General features: G+C 49.4%; 1 long non-coding RNA gene across 1 annotated transcript in view; it reads right to left on the reverse strand.

Annotated features, from left to right (window-relative positions):
• The window catches only part of LOC136360804 (uncharacterized), a 54,608-nt gene extending 36,491 nt beyond the window's left edge, over positions 1-18,117 (reverse strand). The window contains exons 1-2 of the long non-coding RNA XR_010743511.1: positions 17,515-18,117; positions 15,322-15,411 (exon numbers count right to left, since the gene is read on the reverse strand). This is a non-coding gene — a long non-coding RNA (uncharacterized lncRNA). The remainder of the gene's footprint in view (positions 1-15,321; positions 15,412-17,514) is intronic.
• Positions 18,118-18,565: the final 448 nt, after the last annotated feature.

The following is an 18,565-nucleotide window of genomic DNA, read 5'->3' on the forward strand; positions in this document are numbered from 1 at the left end:
GCACAAACTCTCACTTTGGAGAACTCCTTGGATGTTGGGATGGATGTGAGCAATTCTGGCTGCATGTTGGGGGTTAGGTTTTGTTCCTTTTTACTCTAAAGAATTTTTTTCCCCATGTTACCAAGGAGACTAGATATCATACTTAAGACTATTTGACAAACCAAAGGGGTGGTCAAACTCGGAGCCGGGGTTGGGGATAACTCAAGTTTTGGGGCAGGTAAAGGACAGAGCTTCAGGCAGTTTGGCACTCTGGTTTTCAGCATTTGGGAAGAGAGCACGGCTGGGTTGGTGCTCCTGCTAAAAGTGTTCGCTGTCTCTGGAGGGGTCCAGCCCTGGGCAATCTGGCATCATCTGCTCGCCCTGGAATTCTGAGCTCCTCTGCCGCCCTGCGAGAGCTGGGCCAGCACTGTCCTGCCATCGTAGTTCCATCAGCACTGCTCCTCTGCTGCAGAGTGACCCTGCACCACCCTGCCCTGCTGGGACACAGTGCCCTGCGAGGACACCCTGCCCCTGCCCTGCTGGGACACCCTGCCCTGCCCCTGCTGGGACACCCTGTGCTGCTGGGGACACCCTGCCCTGCTGGGACACCCTGCCCCTGCCCTGCTGGGACACCCTGCCCTGCCCCTGCTGGGACACCCTGTGCTGCTGGGGACACCCTGCCCTGCTGGGACACCCTGCCCCTGCCCTGCTGGGACACCCTGCCCTGCCCCTGCTGGGACACCCTGTGCTGCTGGGGACACCCTGCCCTGCTGGGACACCCTGCCCTGCCGGGACACCCTGCCCTGCTGGGACACCCTGTCCTGCCCTGCTGGGACACCCTGCCCTGCTGGGACACCCTGCCCTGCTGGGACACCCTGTCCTGCCCTGCTGGGACACCCTGCCCTGCTGGGACACCCTGCCCCTGCTGGGACACCCTGCCCCTGCCCTGCTGGGACACCCTGCCCTGCTGGGACACCCTGCGCTGCCCTGCTGGGACACCCTGCCCTGCCCTGCTGGGACACCCTGCCCCTGCTGGGACACCCTGTGCTGCTGGGGACACCCTGCCCTGCTGGGACACCCTGCCCTGCCGGGACACCCTGCCCCTGCTGGGACACCCTGTCCCGCCCTGCTGGGACACCCTGCCCTGCTGGGACACCCTGCCCTGCTGGGACACCCGGTCCTGCCCTGCTGGGACACCCTGCCCTGCTGGGACACCCTGCCCCTGCTGGGACACCCTGCCCCTGCCCTGCTGGGACACCCTGCCCTGCTGGGACACCCTGCCCCTGCCCTGCTGGGACACCCTGCCCTGCTGGGACACCCTGCGCTGCCCTGCTGGGACACCCTGCCCTGCCCTGCTGGGACACCCTGCCCTGCTGGGACACCCTGCCCTGCTGGGACACCCTGCCCCTGCTGGGACACCCTGTCCTGCTGGGACACCCTGCCCTGCCCCTGCTGGGACACCCTGCCCTGCCGGGACACCCTGCCCCTGCTGGGACACCCTGCCCCTGCCCCTGCTGGGACACCCTGTGCTGCTGGGGACACCCTGCCCTGCTGGGACACCCTGCCCTGCCGGGACACCCTGCCCCTGCTGGGACACCCTGCCCTGCCCTGCTGGGACACCCTGCCCTGCCGGGACACCCTGCCCTGCTGGGACACCCTGTCCTGCCCTGCTGGGACACCCTGCCCTGCTGGGACACCCTGCCCTGCTGGGACACCCTGTCCTGCCCTGCTGGGACACCCTGCCCTGCTGGGACACCCTGCCCCTGCTGGGACACCCTGCCCCTGCCCTGCTGGGACACCCTGCCCTGCTGGGACACCCTGCCCTGCCCTGCTGGGACACCCTGCGCTGCTGGGACACCCTGCCCTGCTGGGACACCCTGCCCCTGCCCTGCTGGGACACCCTGCCCCTGCTGGGACACCCTGCCCTGCTGGGACACCCTGCCCTGCCCTGCTGGGACACCCTGCCCTGCTGGGACACCCTGCCCCTGCTGGGACACCCTGTCCTGCTGGGACACCCTGCCCTGCCCCTGCTGGGACACCCTGCCCTGCCGGGACACCCTGCCCCTGCTGGGACACCCTGCCCTGCCCTGCTGGGACACCCTGCCCTGCTGGGACACCCTGCCCCTGCTGGGACACCCTGCTCCTGCTGGGACACCCTGCTCCTGCAGGGACACCCTGCCCTGCTGGGACACCCTGCCCTGCCCTGCTGGGACACCCTGCTCCTGCTGGGACACCCTGCCCTGCTGGGACACCCTGCCCTGCTGGGACACCCTGCCCTGCTGGGACACCCTGCCCCTGCTGGGACACCCTGCCCTGCTGGGACACCCTGCCCCTGCTGGGACACCCTGCCCTGCTGGGACACCCTGCGCTGCTGGGACACCCTGCCCTGCCGGGACACCCTGCTCCTGCTGGGACACCCTGCGCTGCTGGGACACCCTGCCCTGCCGGGACACCCTGCTCCTGCTGGGACACCCTGCCCCTGCGCTGCTGGGACACCCTGCCCTGCCGGGACACCCTGCCCTGCCGGGACACCCTGCCCTGCTGGGACACCCTGCCCCTGCCCTGCTGGGACACCCTGCCCCTGCCCTGCTGGGACACCCTGCCCCTGCCCTGCTGGGACACCCTGCCCTGCTGGGACACCCTGTCCTGCCCTGCTGGGACACCCTGCCCTGCCCTGCCGGGACACCCTGCCCTGCCGGGACACCCTGCCCTGCTGGGACACCCTGCCCTGCCCCTGCTGGGACACCCTGCGCTGCTGGGGACACCCTGCCCTGCTGGGACACCCTGCCCTGCCCTGCTGGGACACCCTGTCCTGCTGGGACACCCTGCCCCTGCCCTGCTGGGACACCCTGCCCTGCTGGGTCACCCTGCCCTGCCGGGACACCCTGCCCTGCTGGGACACCCTGCCCTGCTGGGACACCCTGCCCTGCCCCTGCTGGGACACCCTGCGCTGCTGGGGACACCCTGCCCTGCTGGGACACCCTGCCCTGCCCTGCTGGGACACCCTGTCCTGCTGGGACACCCTGCCCCTGCCCTGCTGGGACACCCTGCCCTGCTGGGTCACCCTGCCCTGCTGGGACACCCTGTCCTGCTGGGACACCCTGCCCTGCCCTGCTGGGACACCCTGCCCCTGCCCTGCCCTGCCGGGACACCCTGCCCTGCTGGGACACCCTGCCCTGCTGGGACACCCTGCCCTGCCCCTGCTGGGACACCCTGCCCTGCCCTGCTGGGACACCCTGCCCTGCTGGGACACCCTGCCCTGCCGGGACACCCTGCCCTGCCCTGCTGGGACACCCTGCCCTGCTGGGACACCCTGCCCTGCCCTGCTGGGACACCCTGCCCTGCCGGGACACCCTGCCCTGCCCTGCCGGGACACCCTGCCCTGCTGGGACACCCTGCCCCTGCTGGGACACCCTGCCCTGCCGGGACACCCTGCCCTGCCCTGCTGGGACACCCTGCCCCTGCTGGGACACCCTGCCCTGCTGGGACACCCTGCCCTGCTGGGACACCCTGCCCTGCCGGGACACCCTGCCCCTGCTGGGACACCCTGCCCTGCCCTGCTGGGACACCCTGCTCCTGCTGGGACACCCTGCCCTGCTGGGACACCCTGCCCTGCCGGGACACCCTGCCCTGCTGGGACACCCTGCCCTGCTGGGACACCCTGCCCTGCCCTGCTGGGACACCCTGCCCCTGCCCTGCTGGGACACCCTGCTCCTGCTGGGACACCCTGCCCTGCCCTGCTGGGACACCCTGCCCTGCTGGGACACCCTGCCCCTGCTGGGACACCCTGCCCCTGCTGGGACACCCTGCCCTGCGCTGCTGGGACACCCTGCCCCTGCTGGGACACCCTGCCCTGCTGGGACACCCTGCCCTGCTGGGACACCCTGCCCTGCCGGGACACCCTGCCCCTGCTGGGACACCCTGCCCCTGCGCTGCTGGGACACCCTGCTCCTGCTGGGGACACCCTGCCCTGCTGGGACACCCTGTCCTGCTGGGACACCCTGCCCTGCTGGGACACCCTGCCCTGCCCTGCTGGGACACCCTGCCCTGCTGGGACACCCTGCGCTGCCCTGCTGGGACACCCTGCCCTGCTGGGACACCCTGCCCTGCTGGGACACCCTGCCCTGCGCTGCTGGGACACCCTGCCCTGCTGGGACACCCTGCCCCTGCTGGGACACCCTGCCCTGCTGGGACACCCTGCCCTGCCCCTGCTGGGACACCCTGCCCTGCCCTGCTGGGACACCCTGCCCTGCTGGGGACACCCTGCCCTGCCGGGACACCCTGCCCTGCCCCTGCTGGGACACCCTGCGCTGCTGGGGACACCCTGCCCTGCTGGGACACCCTGCCCTGCCGGGACACCCTGCCCTGCCGGGACACCCTGCCCTGCTGGGACACCCTGCCCCTGCTGGGACACCCTGCCCCTGCCCTGCCGGGACACCCTGCCCCTGCTGGGACACCCTGCCCCTGCGCTGCTGGGACACCCTGCCCCTGCTGGGACACCCTGCCCTGCTGGGACACCCTGCCCTGCTGGGACACCCTGCCCTGCCCTGCTGGGACACCCTGCCCTGCCCTGCTGGGACACCCTGCCCTGCTGGGACACCCTGCCCTGCCCCTGCTGGGACACCCTGCCCTGCTGGGACACCCTGCGCTGCTGGGACACCCTGCCCTGCCCTGCTGGGACACCCTGCCCTGCTGGGACACCCTGCCCTGCCCCTGCTGGGACACCCTGCCCTGCTGGGACACCCTGCGCTGCTGGGACACCCTGCCCTGCCCTGCTGGGACACCCTGCCCTGCCGGGACACCCTGCCCTGCTGGGACACCCTGCCCCTGCCCTGCTGGGACACCCTGCCCTGCTGGGACACCCTGCCCTGCTGGGACACCCTGCCCTGCTGGGACACCCTGCCCCTGCTGGGGACACCCTGCGCTGCTGGGACACCCTGCCCTGCTGGGGACACCCTGCGCTGCTGGGACACCCTGCGCTGCTGGGATACCCTGCCCTGCTGGGATACCCTGCCCTGCTGGGGACACCCTGCCCCTGCTGGGACACCCTGCGCTGCTGGGACACCCTGCCCTGCTGGGACACCCTGCCCTGCCCTGCTGGGACACCCTGCCCTGCTGGGACACCCTGCCCTGCTGGGACACCCTGCTCCTGCTGGGACACCCTGCCCTGCTGGGACACCCTGCCCTGCTGGGGACACCCTGCCCCTGCCCTGCTGGGACACCCTGCTCCTGCTGGGACACCCTGCCCTGCTGGGACACCCTGCCCTGCCCTGCTGGGGACACCCTGCCCCTGCCCTGCTGGGACACCCTGCCCTGCTGGGACACCCTGCCATCCCAGTTACCAGCCCTGCACTTTTCCACTGTTCCAGTTTGGTGCTCTGAGGATCCTGCAGAGGCACCGAGACCAAACTGCTTTTGTTTTGGTTTTTTTTTGTGAAGCAAAATCCTCAAAGTTCTTGGTACTGTTTTTTTTTTTCAATGCTGTAGTTGGTTTTTTTTGGTTTTGTTTTGGGTTTTTTTTTGTTTGTTTGTTTGCTTTGTTATACATACCAGTAAAGAACTGCTATTTCTCTTTCCAAAATCTTTTGCCTAAAAGCTTTTAACTGAAAAATTATAATTGAAAAAAAGGGGTTGGTAGTAGCAGTAGTTTACATTCTCCATTCCAAGGGAAGCTCCAGCTTTCCCTGGCAGATACCTATCTTCCCAAACCAAGACATTGTGTCACCCAAAAAGGCAGTAGAAAAATGCAGAAAGAAGAGCATGATAACAAGTGCTGGAAAGCAGTGGGCTGCCAAATGAGAGCATGCAGAGCACAGTGCTCTAAAAATTGCTGGAATTTGTAATTTTATTCTATTTTCCTGTGTTTTGAGATTTTTTTTTTTTTGAAGCTGTGATGGCACTGGAGACAGTAGTGATGATGAGCTGGAGAGAACCATAGTTTGTGTGCAGTCCTCAATCTGAGAAAATTTTGAAACCTGAATCATTTTCTTCTGGGAAAACTTTTAGTGCCAATTATGTTCCAAAAAAATTTCTGAGGCAGCCTGCCCATCCAATTTCTCTCTTTTCCAGCTTATAAAATAGCAAGCTGATAGCATGCATCTGTCCTTTTGACCCTGTGGAGCATAAGGCAAGTGAAAAGTCATTGGGCTGCCCCTGGAAGCTGGGCTATGGATTCTGGCCAAAAGCATGGAAGCTGTAATTGGTGTGGAGGATTTTTCTTCTCTTAATCATGCCTTCATATGGGAACTCTTTCCAGTCTTCCCAAAGAACAAGTCATTAGCCACTCCTTTGGAAGCAGAAAGGCCTGAGGCAGCCTAGCTTGGGATTTGTTTGACCTTTCAGCTCTGCTTTCCTCTGAGCACAGGATTACTTCTGCTCTGTGCAATTTAGGTTATGGAGAGATTCAAACATTTGAGAGGCTGAGGGAAAGGATAGTCTTTGGGTCAATGAATGAGACTTTTGGGGAACCTCTCTCTATTGGCTGGTATGTTTTTCAGGATGTTTGGTGTTATCAGAGTAGTTGCTGAAGCTACTTGCATGAAAATCTGAGGGGCTTGAATAGGATGTCCAAGTCTGAAATTCCTTGTGCTAAGGACAGATCTTATCCTGTGATGTGTGTTAAAGGCAGAAAGTATTTCACAGCCTGTTCACAGCAGAAAACATTTGAGGAAAAAATATCAGTGTTGCAAAAGGAAAGAGTTGAATTATCAAAAATCATCAAGAAATGGGTTATAGGTATGTGATTTGACTGTCCAAAAGAAAGAGAACACTGCTTTCCCCAGGCCCAACAAGAGTTTGGAGGACTGACCCCAGAGAGAAGGTGACCCGATGTGTATGGAAACAAGAGATTGCTGAAGGAGTGTCTCTGCCAGAAGAGGTGCTGCAGAGATGTCCCTCTTAAACGAAATAACACTATTCCTGTAGGAATTAAAATCAGACTAAAAGCACTAACACTATGGAAAATACTCCAAAACCTACACTATGCTGTTCTGCATGCAGTTGCTCCAAAATACCCTGAAGAACCAAATGCTGCAACCTCAAGCAAACAGTACCAATTCAGTATCTATATAACATCTTCTAGTGTATGGAAAGAAAGTCAGGATAGCTGATTTAATTCACAGAAAAGATGGAATTCGATTAGTATCCTTCAGTGGTTGTCTTACTGATGGTAGGATTTGTTTGGTCATAGCCCACTGTAGACATCATTTGTACCATGTCACGGGTTACTGTGGTTCCCACCCTCCCCCTGGATGGGGGAATTCAGGTTGGATCCTGAGTAACTGAGACAGAAGTACCAAAGTCCAAAGTACAGTAAATCCAACATAATACTTTCTTACCCCAAAATACACATTCCAAAACACTGGAAGAACACAGCTGCTGCCTTTTTTTTTTTTTTTTTTTTCTTTTTTTTTCCCCTTGCATTATTTACTCAAAAAGCAGATGAAAAATAATACAGTTCAGGAAGCTCATGTGTGATTTAAGGAATGTACTGTGCATACATCTTAATATGCAACATCATACATATCCTTCCAATTGTATTAGTGCATGGAGTAAGAGAAGAAATTTCTAAAGGCAAAGAAGGAGCTGCTCCCAGAAATTGAAAGGGAGACAGTGTAAAAAGAAACTTGACAACTTGACTGGGATTTTACTTCTACTTTGCATACAAGGCTGCAGCATGTTGGAACTTCATATGTGTTCATGCAGTATTTGTCTCCTAAGCATGACTAATATTCTGAGAAAAAGATTTAATATGCAGTTGGAGCCTAAAAGAGCCACTTGGAACTCAAGGATCCAAGTCTGTAGTGTATAGTCTGTCCTGGAGCCAGAATAACTTTGTCCCTACGTGTGGGTGAGGAGATGGAGGCTGGAGCAGAGCTGGCTGTTAGGGGGATGCATTTGGTGACAAAGTGACACTGTCCCTCCTGGAGCTGTCAGGCTGTGCTGATGTAAGCTGCTCTGAATGTGCCACTCTTCCCTACCTTCTCATCCATTTGAAGAGGTCACTGGCCATGCCAGGCATCTGTGTAGATGCTGGGGTGCACGACTTCTTTGGAATTGTCTGTCTCCAGCTTGCATTATCAGATTACTTTTCTGTCAGGGGCCTGCATGAGAGAACAAGCCTCTGCTCAGTGCCAATTATAAGTGCAAAGAAAAGCCTTTTTGTTTGGGTTTGCCTTTGATGTGTGTTGAGAGGAAGCATGGAAACCACACTGCTGGGTTAGCTGACTTTCTGTGGTGAGTTCCAGTTTTACTTTACAAATAGCTCTAAAAAGTGAAGGGTTTCCAAAGCCCTCATTCCAAACTGTTCCCAGCACAAAGCCCAAACAGCTGCACTTTGCGCTGGGAAACGCCCTGAAGGCTGAAGGAGAGAGCCTTCCCTCTGGGCCGTGTAGATGTTTTACAGCTGTACGTGTGGCCTTGAGGTTAAAGTGACTTCCTTGGAGATCCCATCCCTAGATGGGCTGGCCGGGCAGTTTTATGGTGATGAAGAATGCCCTTGGCCTGTTGTCCTGAATGCTGCTGTGGGGGGAGGAAGGTGATGAGGAAGGATGTGCACATCCTCACCTCTCTTTGCACTCACTCCCTGCGTTTGGGGCCTCCCAATGCCTAGGGCCAGGTGTGGCCAGCGCAGAGGGAGCAGTGTGGACACCCCTGCCAGCCCCAGGTGCTGAGGCTCCCTTTCACTCTGTGGGGAAGCACAGGAGCCCTGGGCTGGGACTGTGCTGACACAGGGCCTTGTTTCTGGTCGTTCCAGTAGTGTTTGTTGTATATACCCTGAACTTTCTCAAGCAGCTCTGGACGCCCCAACTCCGACGTCCGCTTCACAATTATCTGACAACTAATTTAATAAAAGCTCTGCAATTAACAGGCTGAATTTGTGTAGCTCATGTTCTTCAGGGCCTCATCTGAAGGCTTTGCCATTCTTAATGGGCAGGACTTTGCAGATGCTGCACTGATCCACTAAGCTCTGCTCTAATATTGTTTAAAAGTAATTACCCTCACCATGTTGTTTCTCCTTTGCTATTTCTAAACCATGCAAATTCAGGAAGCTGCCTCTTGCACATGATTATACATTTCTGGCTGGGGTGAGATACCTAACAGGCATCTAAAATATAATAAAATATTAAATGCATTTTCATATTGTGCATGCTCTGTTTACATATTGTTCACCAGGGACTTCTGAATTTGCTTCACAATAATAACCATGGAGGGAAAAAATTCTTTTCTCAGTAATGAACAGATACAGCAGAAGTGTTTTGGCATGCAGTTCTTCTCTTAAGAATTTTGCCTGAGAAGGGTATGAAGAAAATCTCAATAAAATATTAAGATTTGACCTATTGCTGATTATGTTCGAAAAGCACAGGAGAGAGTCATGGCAGGAATGTAATAGGAGGGAGAAGGAAAGTAGGGTGCCAAGTGTATCCCTCAAAAATTAAAATTTTCTGGTCTGTTATTAAGAAGAACAGCAGGTTTTATTAGTGGCATATAAACAACACTGAAACCTGGAAGTGACAACAGCAGCCCACGGCTTGTTAAGTCCATGATAGAAGGTTATAATTCATATGCCATCTGGCATATGAATTTTGTGGAAGGGAAATGTGGAAATTTTGTGGAAATTTTGGAGAGGGCTGCTCTGAACATGAGCTCATCATTTGGTGCAAAATATTCTCCTGCAGGAACATGTCTCAAAGAACAGAAAGAGACTTGAGGGGCAGCAATTTTCAGGATAAGAATCGATAAATTCTGTGAAGGAAGGAGATGACTTTATTTTCACCTTTGACTTTTCTCTGAGGAAGTTCTTTTTCCTGCACCAGCTGGGGAGAGGGGCCATTTGGGTTTTGCTCTCCAGAGGGACCCCACTGGGAGCTTTCCTCCCAAATTTGCCCTAAACCAGGACGTAAAGATAGCTCGATGGACTCTACCAGCTCATCTGACCCAAGAAAAGATGGGAAAACTTGTTCTATTTAGGCTAATAGGATAGAAGACGGGTGATGTGTCATACATATTACATAACAGAAGGTAGATGCTGGTGAGAAGAGATTATTTCAGTGACAACACTGGCACATGAAAACCTTCGTGGTGGCTAAAGGCCACTTTAGATTTTAATTAGGAGAGGCCATTAATTTTTAAAGCAGGGAAAGCCCAGAGCCTTGAGGAAATTTAGCCTCAGGAACTGTCTGAAGCAAATCAGTTTAATTTAGCATTTAACAGAGAGAAAATGCATACACAAGTGGCAGCAGAAATGAAACTTTCAAGAGGGCTTCTGAGTAAAATTGAAATCACGGATGATGAGCTCAGTTAGTTAAACACAGCCCATTACTTATGGAAATGTTAAGGTAAGTCACGGACCCGAAGTAATCCGATGTGGACATCAATTATTTGAGCATTCTGTAATTAAACCCAGACTTTTCTGATAGCTGTGTCTGTCTCCACATTGTTTGGAAGTGTTTGACCTTGAATAATATTTGCTGAACTGGCTGTCTGCTGCTGCAGTATCACACAAGACATTTTGGGGTTGTGGAAAGATGAGCTCACCAAGGGCACACACAGCCCACAGCCCGACCCACGGACAGTGACTGATGTCAGCCCAGAAAAACAGGCTCATTTTCATAGACCCTGAAAATGCTCTCTGCTTGCAGAGACATTCAGAGATGTTCTTGACAAAGTAAGTCATCAGTTTTCCTGCTCTCACCAGTCATCTTTAAAGTGGCATTTCCCAAAGATGTGTTCTCAGCTGAGATTCACCCATTAGTCACATTGTTGATTCAGCCAGGCTTCCCAATGCCTGGCCTAGGTCTCCTATCCATTTCAATCCTGTGCATCCTTTTCTTTGAATTATTGCTGACCCAACTCTGTATTAAAGTAATTCTGTGTACATGGAGTATATTTTGGGCTAACAAACACATTTGCTTATTTTACTGAAGATCCTCAGGAAAAATCTTTAGCTTTCAAAAAATGCTGCATTAAAATTGTACTTCCTGCTGAAAACACTGGGTCTGTCCCAACAGACCATTAAATTACCTGAGATTTAGGTACTATAGGATCCTCCCCTTAGCATGGGAAAGATATAAAAGAAGCCTTAATTAGTTTCAGCCCAGTTGAAAATGAGACTCACTACCACATCAACTCCAGAGTGTTCTTTTTAGAATAAAAACCTGTGAAAACCAGACCTGGGGTCCTCAGATTCAGTGAAGCCATTCTTAAAGATTTAATCATTGCATATGTTTGGAACACTGACATTTTTTGTCTTATGAGTATTGTGAGAATCCCAACTGTAGTCGTGCCTAAATGCAAACCTTACAGAAATATTCCTTACAATCTTTAAGTCATTAAGCAAATTGATCTAGGGTTGGGAAGACATCATTCTGTTTGGGATTCTCTTTGGTTTTCTTTTTATAAACAAAGTCATCTCAGAAATCAGTTTGCCTCTTTGTTTGTCAAGATAATGGGAAATTTTATTAAAAATGCTATGCTGGTAAAAATACTGTTCTAATATTTTAATCCTCCTTTTTTTTTCAGTTATATTCTGTTTTCGATGAAGCACAGTCCACACATAGAAATTCAGCTGTAGAAACCGTTGTTTGAAGTGGGAAGCTGAGACTTTCTGACAAATTGCAAATAGCTAACTTGAAAAAGTGCTCCCTGGTACCTTCCCCTGAATGAAAAAGAACACATCTCTTCTGACATGTGTTCTTGCTATCTGCTGATCTCAGCATTTAAGAATGTTTCGGAATAGGACAGGACTTTATTAAGGGAACTTGGATGAGTAAATCCTCTTGTGGCTCTTTAGGAAGTTATAATCTGCAAAAGGACTTCACTTGAAGGAATCTCTTCTACTTAGAAGGCAAAAAGGGAAAATTAAAACTCCCTATTGCATGCAGCTTGCTATCTAATTTTTCCCCTCATGTGTAGCCAGGTTTTTCTGAGGGAAAAACTTTAATGATAGCTGCTTTTTTCCATAGCAGAGGAAGGATTTTTTGAACAGATGCTGACTGATTCTGTTCTGTGCAATTGGACTGGCAGCTCTCAGAGCGCTTGCTCAGGGCTGCCAAGTTATGAAATGTTTGAGGTACAAGCAGAGCGTGAATAAAGCTTTTATTGCTTTGAACAAGACATTTCAGCTCAAAATTTCCTTGCTTGCATTAGTGTGAATATGAATTACCTGTTAGTTAAATGTGGGTATAAAAATGTCAGATGGACTAAAACAGATCAAATCATATTTCTTCTTAGTTTTGCCCTTTAAATGCTTTATGGTTGCTATCGCTGGGCTTCCCTCCTCTCCTCGTGGTTTGTGTTTACTGGCTGTTGTGTGGTCACCTTTTTAAATACAAATGCAGCCACAAATCAGCAGCTGCTTCTATTGTCATTTATATCAACAGAGTTGTTGTCTCTGCTTTCACAGATGAGTGAATAATTTCTAAATGGGATGAGTGAAGAACTCCTTATAATCTTCTTTATATTCAAGATTATATCTCTGAAAAACAGCAGGTTCCCAGGGTCTAAAATCTTTCTGAAAGGCTAGGAGAAGCTTCAATTAATCCTCATTAAATCTGTCTCAAGTCTTTAAATACTAGTGTTGTTGTATTTTCCAGTTCTAGATTATACTTTTCTGTTTGTCAGTCTTTTTTTTTTCTAAAGAATGTTTTATCATTTAATCGGATAGTGATTTAAAAAAATAGTGATATAACCCATTTTTAAATTTTCTTCTATTCTTTTTCTCTTGTCTTAATGTGGTTTTGTAAGTGAAGACAAGTAGGAAGGGCAGATACGGAAGAATTTTGTGTTCCAGAAAGGAAATTCATGTGTTCAAATACATTGAAAGAGAAAATGAGGTTTCACTATTTTATATAAAATGACTGTATCATTTTCATCCAGACCTACCTGCTAATATTTATTCCTGACATTACTTAAGTAATTACACAGCATTTCAGGTATAGCAGCTAATGGTAGAAACTGTACAGTGGGTTCAAAGGCTGCTCCCTTTCCGATGCTGCAGCATAAGCCTGATCTGGACAGGATCCTAGGCAGTAATGCTGAGCAAATTCAGTGTTAGAGCAGCACTGTGTTTTGCTCTTGTCATTATGGATTCCAAAGGCTGTAAAATTCTCTTGTGCTCCTGATCCTTCTCATACTATGGCTGTGTGATACTCCAGTGGTGCAAGAGTTGTGTCAGCACCCTGTGAGCCAACATCTGGAAATCATTAATGCTTCGTGGAGCACAGGATGGCACAGGCACCACTGGTGCATCTGGAAAGATGCACAAAACCTCTGTGTTGTGCCCTGGCAGGGTGGGTGATTGCCAGGGGAAGGCTGGGAATCTCTCAGGATCCTTCAGACAGACCCATGGCATGTACACGGTGGCTGAACCTATAGTATGACCAGAAACCCACATGCTCTGTCTGAGGAGGATGTGGAATATTGCTCTCCTGACTTTTGTTAGTTACAATCTGTTAGTGACAGTCCAGTCTGTAAAAAGTGACAGCAACATTTGTGTGGATAAATTACCCATCTGAAACAGATCTGAAACCAAGTATTTTGAACTTACTTGCATGTCTAGCATGGCATTTGATTTATTCATGTGCACAGTGGCTCTGTGGCTCACGGCAGCAGTCACAGGTAGGATGTCTTGTTACATGTGACATGAATGATACAAGAGTATTTTTCCACACTGACATGGTTCATCTGCTCAAACTTAAAGAGCTCATTTAGTGAGGCATCCTTATTTCTCATCTTTCCTTTATTCTCTTCTACTGGTAGCATCAATTCATCGTTCAGCTCCAGTTCAAACCCAAATATTTTAAGTGCACATCTTGTGCGGCAATTTATGCAAGACCAATTGTGTCTGATTATTATGTATTTTTCCACAGAATCTAGAAAAGCTCACTAAAAGCCAAAAGAACTGTAGCTTTTCATTACTACTTTTTTCTGGACACTTTCTTTGTTTATTAAGATCATAACTGGTAACCCTTACCAAGCTGCCTTAATTCTCTTGGGTCTGCTAAGAGCTGGGACTCTTCATTGAAGAAAAGTGCAGAAGACACAAGTAGAAGCGATGCTGTCTTTTTTTCTTTTTCTTTTTCTTTTTCTTTTTTTTTTTTTTTTTTAATGCCTGCTGCAGCTACGATTTTCCACTCAGTGAAGATTTTTGCCCCAAGGGAATGAAGAGTAGACAGATGCTCAGATAACAAGTGATATGGATCTAGGAAGATATTAAGACCTGCATTTCATGACAAACTAAAATCTTTTGCAAACAGAATTACAATTAGCTGTGTTCTGATGGGATTTCTGAGGACTCAAAGAATTCTTGGGGGCCTCAAAAAGACAACTTGAACTTCTCCTAATACGCCTCGTTTTCTGACAGCTATGCAGAGGGAATGGAAAACATTTGTCAAAACAGATGGCAGGTTTAGCCCCCCCACCACTGAATACAAATGGGAAGTTCGAGGTCCAGTTAGTGGCTGCTGAGGCCAGAAGCATTTGGAAACTTAGTTAATATTGAATAGACCCCAAAGAATACACTATTACAATTCCAGGATGCCGTGGCTGTGGCCAAACTTGGAATGCTGTGAACAGTCATTTCACAGCTTACGCTTCCAGCCAGAACGAAGAACTGCTGAGGTGCACAAAAAGTGAGATGTAGCAGCTAACATGGCTTTCAGGATTTTTTAACAAGACATGTTTGACAGCTGCTTCAGCCCAGCAGAACATTTCTTTGCCCAGTGCTTCCTGATATTTTACTCAGTTGATTTTCCTACACTAAAATAAATATTATCTGGAAAGCAATCGTGCATAAAATATACAAGGCGACGAAATGTGACAATCTCTGTTTCTTCTATTAAATCATGCTGGCATGTTACACTGAAGTAAGTTTCACAGAATCTCTAGGTAAATTTGTGGAAACTATGATGTGTGGAGCTGAAAGGTTTTAATTTCTGGTGGCGTAACTACTGAAAGCAAAACAAAGTCACAGAGATGTTTGACATGCATCCAGTGAAACAAATACTGGGGTAATTTGTGCTGACTAATAATGAAGAAGGTTCTTGCAATGATTGAAACAATTTACTGTTGAGCAGTAAATTAAATTAAATGAGCAGAGGTTACTTGCCTGAGTTTAGAATAAGAACATAAAGAAAGCTCCTACAAAGTATTTGTAATAGTGATCAGGGCTTTATACAGACTCTAATCAAGATCCTAATAATTTAATCATACCGTATATTAGAAAGGTAGATTTGTCCTATGGAATGGGTACTCACAGCAGTGCAGGGAGTCTCTACCTTTGCATCCCTTGTCCATACATCAGGAATTAAGCATTGAAGATCAGAAGTGTAGGACATAACTGACCTCTCAGTCCTGCACACGAGTCCCTGTCACCACGTTCAGAATGTTTCTTCCCAGTCCAGTCTTGCTGAGCTCCCTTCTTCTTTCTTCACACTGAGGGGAAGGTACAGCAGCAACTTAAAATCAAGAGCAAGGGCTAAAAGATAGCTTTTGTGGCTGATCATTGTCAGACTACCCATATTTGCTTTTCCATCGTTTCACAGGAATGACTTCCTAAAGATTAGTTAAGGCTACCTGACTATTGTACCTTTTTTTCCTTCTAGAATTCCATGAACCTACAGGATGGATGTCATAAGTGAAAGACAAGTTGCTGTTAACTGTATCTTAAGGTAAGCTGTTGAACACCCAGTGTTATGGCTATTTTTGTTTATTTGGAGCTGTAATGAAGCATTGATGTGCATTATACCCTGAGGAACTTGCAAGAGAGTATGGAACAATGGCACGTCCTTAATTTCTATAACAGTGGTTTCAGTCTGGACCTAGAGACCAAATTAAATAATTGAAATCCAGATAATCTTATAAAGATGTGCAATTCTTAATCTTCATCACTTCTTGTGATCTTTATGTAACAAATTTGGCCAATGTGTCACCAGAGTTTCCCACGAAGCAGGACTGGGAGATCCGTGAAGAAAGCTGTTAAGTGTTCCCTTAGGATTTAGGCACTGATGATCAGTGCAGCAGCAGCAGGCACATATTAACACACCTCAGCTGGCAGGGAGATTCAATTTTTAAAAGACTGTGTGTTCCCAATGAGTGTGGCAGATGTACAGCGAAGCCCACAGAGCTGTGGGAGCTAATCACTGATACTGAGGGCCTTGGATCTTCCTGACAGATAACAGCTTGCTGGAGTGGCTCTCTCCAGAGGCTTGCTGTTATTTGGAAGCAACACATTTCAGTGCCTCTTTTCTTGACAATACCTGGGAATAATTTAGTCTACTGTTGTCTAAACATCCCTGTGGGCAAGGGTCTGTTTTGAAGGAAATGGCTGCAGAGATCCAAATTGAGTGACGAAGAATTGTGCCAAATTTGTTTACAGAGACGGGTTTTTTTAGCTGAGACTTTCACTGTGTGGTTTGACACTAAAAAAAGTCATTCCTGGATTGAAGCACGGGAAAACAGTGTAAGGGAATAAAAATGGATGTACAGAACTAAAAACCAACTCTTTTAACTATATCCATCATTTAAAATAGAAAAAAAAAATCATTAAGTGAACTGCATTTTCCAAGTCTGACTAAGGAACAAAGCATTTCTTGTTGGATTTGTGATTGTGTTCATTACTGTGAAAACAAAAGAAAAGCCTTTTCCCTTAGTACTTGTATAAACCTAGGTTCTGCCACTTTAATCTACCGGTGACAATAATGAGGCATTTTATTTCCTGATTTGTTGTGGCTATTAAACCTATGAGCTCAGATAATTTTGTTAAAACACAATTAAAATTTAACAACTTGCCTAGTTATCCTCCCAGTCAAATTTGTCCTCATTTGAAAGGGCTCTTTTCTAATTTTGACTTATTAAATTCTGTGAGAAGGATCAAAGGTGCCGTCCTGTTCCTTATTACAGAGGATCAGTGGATCAGATAATTCAAGGTTTGATAAAGTATCTCAGTGAATTCAGCTGTATGCAGTAATGATGATGTTATTAGGCCATTTTACAGTAAGAGTTAAACTCCCAATCCTTTTGTAAACAGCATCAATACTTGCTAAACAAGAACCTCTTTCCTGTGGAAGATGGTTCTGTTTTTGTTTCGAATTTGAAAATGTACCATGTCCTTTTCAGTTGCTAAGCTGTGTGATTTAATAACTGTTCTTGATGGACTGTATTGGCATCCCATCAGGACTGCATTCTAGCCTTCCTCCCTAAAATACAGGCAGTTCTAAGAAAACAGCACTATTCTTGTGAAAACAGCGTTTATAGATTTCTCTTGCATGTTTATCCTCAGGATCATTTTACTGGGAACATGTTTAACCTGCCAAAAGCTCTTCTGAAACCATTCCAAAGTCCAAATTTCTCCTGCAAATGCCATATGACCTCAGGTAGGTAGAGAACTCCAGGTTCTCTAAGCACGTTATCCGTAACCAGCTTTACAGTTTTCTGAGCCTTTTGGCTGCTGCATATACAAAGCACTATTTACTCATTGCCTTTGTCATCTAGTCAGACTGCATAGCTTTGATCCAGGAAGTTTGTTTTCAGTCTTACCTTGGGATTCACAACCTCATCGTGCTGAGAAGTCTGACCCAGGCGCCTTATCCTGAAAAGCTGGGGCTTTTTGTTTGTTTGATCAACTCCCATGGCTTGCAAGTGATCCAGCTTTTGTTCAGTCGCTGTTCTGAAGGCTGGTGCATGGCTCTGCACGGCTTGGGCTTTCCTTAGTCAACATATGGACTATAATATACTGTTTGTTTTGACTCTGATGTCATGGGAAAAAGTGTTGCTTCAGTCAGTATGGAAACTTGCCCAGATACGTTTGAGTTGTTTCTTCCTTGACTGTAGTATCTGCTTGAAACTTTTCACTTGCCTTCTAATGGTTATTCCTGCTCATCCACGGGCTGTTTCCAGTCCAAATATAGTGTTACTCGATAGAAAAAAATCCAAGAAGCAGTTCTCTTTTTGGCACATATTTAACAATCCCAGCTAAATCCCTTCTGAAATGCCACGGTCCAGTTTGTCGTAGAAGGTCACAGGCTTGCTGAGGCTGTCCCTCTGGACATTTCAGCCACTTCTGTGTCTGCACAGCTACAAAAACGCGGCTGAAATCTGGAATGTTTTTCAAAGCCTTTCTTCCCCTCCCTCCGAAGTGGCTGTGAGGAAGCAGGGACCAAGGGTATCCTTGTGCAACTCCTATTGACCCTCACTACGGAATGTGCCGCCAGTTCAGGGCTGCATGAGGGTCCTGTGTGGGGGGTTTGTTTCTTGTCTTGAGGAAGCCTTTCAGATGATGTTTGGGAACGACTTTAAAAGAAGAGCTAAAGTGATTTTATTTGCTTGTCTGCATAACTAAAGGATATTAGTCAGGGCAGACTAATGTAACTCCAGTGATATTAATAGAGCTGAGTTAGAACAACTGGAGAATAAGCCCTTAAATTCTAGGGAAATCATTATCGTCCAGGCTGAGTTTCAAAGGCTCTAATGCTGTCTAAATAATGTTAGGAGCCTCTAATGCCCAACTAATTCCTAATTAGCTTTTCCTTCCCTGTCAACTCCTCTGTTATGCCTTTTGTTTTTGTTGATGTCAGAACTTTGCTGTAAG

This window comes from Sylvia atricapilla, chromosome 4, assembly GCF_009819655.1.
Source record: "Sylvia atricapilla isolate bSylAtr1 chromosome 4, bSylAtr1.pri, whole genome shotgun sequence".
In the NCBI taxonomy this organism is placed as follows: domain Eukaryota; kingdom Metazoa; phylum Chordata; class Aves; order Passeriformes; family Sylviidae; genus Sylvia; species Sylvia atricapilla.